General features: G+C 31.3%; 1 protein-coding gene across 1 annotated transcript in view; it reads left to right on the forward strand.

Moving 5' to 3' along the window:
- Positions 1–2,929: 2,929 nt before the first annotated feature.
- The window catches only part of LOC106468103, a gene marked incomplete at its 3' end in the record, with an annotated part of 130,571 nt that continues 127,689 nt past the window's right edge, over positions 2,930–5,811 (forward strand). Inside the window, exon 1 of the mRNA XM_022396405.1 lies at positions 2,930–3,111. The remainder of the gene's footprint in view (positions 3,112–5,811) is intronic.

Below are 5,811 nucleotides of genomic sequence, written 5' to 3' on the forward strand. Positions count from 1 at the left end.
ATTCCCAGATTGCTTACACCTACGTATTTTTTAAGTCTTTGAAAATAAGTTTGCTTTGTTTTGTTTCTTTTTATCATAAGCAAGGAACCAAAATGGTAAAACATGATTTTGTTCTTATGTCAGATTAACTGAATTCATTACTTTCTAACATAGTTAAACAACCATAATTCAGGTAAATGAACTTTTGTATAAAAATATTTGAGTTGTTGTTGATGTCTTGGATATTTAAAGAAAATTTACAATAGAGCAAAAATTACAGTGATTTATCTCGTTATGTGTAAATTATATAATTCATAAAAAGAATGAACGACGAAATTAATAATTCTTTTAAATGATTAACTCCAGATTTTTAGAATATTAAATTAAAAAATCTGTTTTATTTCTTAATCAAATACCCACGCTTGTCTTACTCAGCATTTGCATATATCTTGGGATATATGCATTTGCAACAGTTTTTTCACATACGCTTTTGCAACTGTTTTGTCATATACACATTTGCAACTGTTTTGTCATATACACATTTGCAACTGTTTTGTTATATACGCTTTTGCAACTGTTTTGTCATATACACATTTGCAACTGCTTTGTTATATACGCTTTTGCAACTATTTTATTATATACACAGTTGCAAATATCTATTTTCAACTGATTCACAGATGTCTTAGTTCTGAATTAACTATTAACATTTGCAGTATTTCTACACATTTGTAAATGCTTTATCCACTGCACTTTATTGAATACTTAATTAAAGACTAGAATGTTCACAGTAAAATGAATTGGTGGGGTTTGAATATTTTGATTACTAGATTTAGCTGAAATCGACTTACAAAATATCGCGTTATTTATCCTTACGAATAAAATCAAGTTACCAGTTGGCCACTGTACCACTGGATAATCGGTTTGAGATTAGATGATAGCATAGGTTTACGGGTAAACATGGATTTAGGTTTAATGTTGAAAATTAGTTTTAAAGTAAAACTTTCAATGCTCAGCGTTTGCATAATAGCTTTATATATATTTTTTTATGGAGATTGTTACGCAATGATATATATATATACAACTATTCAATTATTTCTCTGTTAGATATTTCTTATTGGGAATAAAATCGTCTCTCGTTCACCAAGTAAAATCGTCTGATGTTCCAGTTCATTGTGAAAGACATCAACTGGTTCGTTATTGGGAATTTAAGTAAGAGATGGTCGTCTTCTGATTGTCCAATTCATTGTGAAAGACATTAACTGGTTCGTTACTGGGAATTTAAGTAAGAGATGGTCCTTCTTATGATGGTCCAATTCATTGTGAAAGACATCAACTGGCTCGTTACAGGGATTTTAATTAAGAGATTGTCGTCTTCTGAATATTTCCAAGTAAATGTAATGACATGGCTTAGTGGAGTATATTGTAAGATGTTTCAATTGACCTTCTAAAATTGACCGCAAAGTGCAAACTCAAACGTCGTTTTGATTTCTTATTTCTAACCGTTTAGAAAACCACTTTTTTCTTTTTGAGATCATCTCGATCCAAAAAAATTAGCCAATTCCTTTTTGTGAAAAATACCATTTCCTTAAAAGAAATTCCTTTAAAGACGAGAAAAAAAATCCAAGAACTAATTAAAATGAAAACCTTTGAATAAGAAAGTCAATATAACTCTTGTTATTAATTTTTCTTTCTGTGTCCATAAGAAGACAAATATCGAAACGTTTTGGTATATTATTATTATCTTAATAACGTTTATTGAGTCACTGATGAAGGTACTTACTCTTTTAAATTGTGTTGCTTACTGATGGAGATATTTCTTTGAAATGTCAAATGCTTTAGATAAATATTTCGATAACGAACGTAATTAGTTAAATGTTATATTCCAAGCTGAATATTTATATGTTTTAGAATCATACAACTCTTCTTTTGTTGTTAATGACCGATGATTTGATCTGCTAAAACTTGATTTCAAGTCTGTTGCAGTATTAGAGGTATTAGTTAGGGATTGGAAAACATAGTGGTGTTTGCTAGAAATAGCTTTCTGAAAAATCTAAGATCAGAACTTTAACTATTACTTTATTAACAGCATAGTTCCATAGCCTTATTGACATTCCTAGGTCTTTTCAAGAAGTGTAGTTCCATTAGTATGTAGTATGTTTGTAATTGTACTTGAATGTATAATAGGGGAGTACATGTATCGCAGCCGAAGGAAGCATAAAACAATATTTTAAACAGATCATCATATAAAAATAGTATTATATACAAAACAAGAATACTTTATACATATCACCATATAAATGATAATATTATATACAAAACAACAATAGTTTAAACATATCAGCATATGAGTAACAGTATTATATACAAAACAACAATAGTTTAACATATGAGCATATAACTAATAGTATTATACGCAACAGAACAATAGTTTAAACAGATCATCATATAAGTAACAGTATTATATACAAAATAACAATAGTTTAAACAGATCAGCATATAAGTAATAGTATTATATGCAACACAACAATATTTTAAACAGATCAGCATATAAGTAATAGTAGTATATGTAATACAACAATAGTTTAAACAGATCAGCATATAAGTAATAGTAGTATATGTAATACAACAATAGTTTAAACAGATCAGTCTCAAAGGTACGCTAAATGATCTACTGAAATGATCTTTTACTATCAGTTGATCGTGTTTGAATATATCTATAGCTATCATTGTATATGAGAACTATATAAAATATTTTAGTCTATTTAGTTTAAAACTGTGGATTGCAGTAACAACTCTTAAATAAAACATGTTTCATGGCTCTAAAACCATAATACTTCCTTCTTAAACCAGTAGATGGCGGTACTTACATTATAAGATTTCGCTAATTTTTCATTGATTCCGAGTTTAACCAAAATTTCAGCACGCAAAGCGCGAGGAACTCTCCCCACAAGTAAATGTTTCTCCAAAACCCCACAATATCAGTCTTAGCGTGGCGGTAGATTGGGAAGTTGCTTTGACCACGAGCTAGTGATACGTCCTGTTAAGGCTATAAAATATCCACTTCTTACAGTGGTTTAGCATGGAATACAAGGACAACTGGCAGATCTATAAAATACACAAAGGATTTTTAAGGTAGGTTCAGTTTTTGGTTTGTTTATTTTCCCGTGAACTATTAATTCCACATAAATTATTGTAAAACGTGCATTTTAAATACGATTAGTAGTGTACGGCTCAGAATTTCATTAATTATAGTTGGTTTAAAAGTACAACATAATTCATGCTTATAGTTTAATGATATAACATTTTTAATGTTTACTAATACCGTATTTTGGAAGCTTCGTTATATAGCGCTCTACATGATAACATGTTCCCTGTTAGCTGTGTAGAGTAGAAAAGTAAGATATAAGAGTGGACATTCTGCTCCTTCTGGTCATTGGACCACAGTTCTGCCTGGGTTTTATTCTGTTTTTACCACACTTCTGGTCATTGTACCACAGTTCTGCCTGGGTTTTATTCTGTTTTAACCACACTTCTGGTCATTGGACCACAGTTCTGCCTGGGTTTTATTCTGTTTTTACCACACTTCTGGTCATTGGACCACAGTGCTGCCTGGGTTTTATTCTGTTTTTACCACACTTCTGGTCATTGTACCACAGTTCTGCCTGGGTTTTATTCTGTTTTTACCACACTTCTGGTCATTGGACCACAGTTCTGCCTGGGTTTTATTCTGTTTTTACCACACTTCTGGTCATTGTACCACAGTTCTGCCTGGGCTTTTATTCTGTTTTTACCACACTTGACAATGTACGTCACAATAGCGCCCTGCTGGTGTATCACAATATTAAGTATGTGAGTGTACAACACATTTGTTTCCAGCTAATTAAATTTATTAAAACTGTACAAATGTTTTGTTAAGGTGTAATTGAAGAATGTCATGACTGAATGTTGTTTTAAATTATGTGGTAAGCAGAGAAAGAAATTTTAAGAGACTTGAAAACAAAACTTGATCGTACATTCCCAGTCACGGTCATCTCTTCTACCTTCTAATATTGCAAGAACTTCGTTTACTCAAACAGTAAACGGTACCAGCTGAGGACAGGAACCTGTTCAAGTCGGTTTCAACAGTATATTGTCGACATGATTAGCCAGCCAAGCATCCAGGGGAAATATTCTCAAAGATATTTAATTACAAAACCCATGGAGACGATTTCCCTGTTACAACCGAATTGTAATTAAATGTGACATCATTGTAAAATAAAACGTTTTATGTACTCAATTAAAATTAGGGCCCAACTAGGTAGTAACAAATACAAGGGACCATTTAAAAAATTTATCTGATATATATATATATATATGTGTGTGTGTGTAATGAACAGTATAACATTAACTTTGAATGATCTACTTAGTATAATAGAAAAAGTAAAAGATACGAATTTTATATAATGAGAATCCAATATTTCTATCAGATGTTGAATAAAACATTGCTTCTGGTTCTAGATAAAATAAGATGAATTTACTTTTGTGTTTTACGCATGATGAAACAAGAGATTAGTTTTACCTCGAGAAAACAATGTTCCGTAATGATCCTGAAGTAGCAAATTGCAACCTTAAACAATGTTCCGTAATGATCCTGAAATAGCATATCGCAACCTTAAACAATGTTCCGTAATGATTCTGAAGTAGCAAATTGCAACCTTAAACAATGTTCCGTAATGATCCTGAAATAACAAATCGCAACCTTAAACAATGTTCCGTAATGATCCTGAAATAGCAAATCGCAACCTTAAACAATGTTCCGTAATGATCCTGAAATAGCAAATCGCAACCTTAAACAATGTTCTGTAATGATCCTGAAATAGCAAGTCGCAACCTTAAACGAAATTTTATTTTTAACGCTCATTTAAGTCGAACAACTTAATATACACAAAATTAATTTGAATTAAAAAATGTATTTTTTATTAGTTTTATTTCCCTTCGTCGTTGTTCTGCATATAATTCATATAAAAATATGTTTTAATAAAATACAATGGGCTATCTGTGTTCTCCCTACCACGGGTATCGAAACTAGGATTCTAATGTTGTAAGTCAGCAGACATACCGCTGTGCCACTAGGGGGTAAGAAACCGGAAATTATTCAGCCATTTATGCAATCTATGAGTGAATCACAGTAAATGTTAGGTTGTAATTAAAATAAAATAAAAATAAAAATAGTTTTGGAATTGGATTTGATATATACGCTTTTGTTTTTATATATTTTCTTATAACATACCAGACGGTACATTTTAATTTACAACTTTTGTAACTGAAGGAAAACCAGTAATATTTGTAATAATATCTTCCCAATTAACCCGTTGTTTAATGGCCTAATTAAATGTTTAAACTGTAAGCGAGTAACACACAATGCACGTTTCACTCACTTTGTCTTTATGAACTACAGGTGTTGTGTTTAAGGAATTTTTGCGTTTTGGTTGAAACCTTGAGAGGACTGAACTCTGTAGTTGATATGCCTAATGAAGCCGATCTTAAGTTTCTATTTAGAAAGTGGTAAACCTTTTAACCTAACACAACAACAGAAACTTAAACAAGAGGGAATCCTCAATAGCCACGGCAATTGATATTAATTTAGGCATGTTTAGAGTAAATTAATCTTTGATACATTTTCTTCTTTTTTTTTTATTAGCTATGTTTTTGTGCGCCAAAAATACTAAGCGCGTATACCCGATTGGATTTTATTACTCATTAGGATCTCTGCCAGCCTACCCTCAAATTGAAATTGTTTTAGGTAGGATTAGACTAAATTGATTTCTGAGACTTTGGGCACGGCAAAATTCA

The sequence above is a fragment of the Limulus polyphemus genome, unplaced genomic scaffold (assembly GCF_000517525.1).
Source record: "Limulus polyphemus unplaced genomic scaffold, Limulus_polyphemus-2.1.2 Scaffold2874, whole genome shotgun sequence".
NCBI lineage: Eukaryota > Metazoa > Arthropoda > Merostomata > Xiphosura > Limulidae > Limulus > Limulus polyphemus.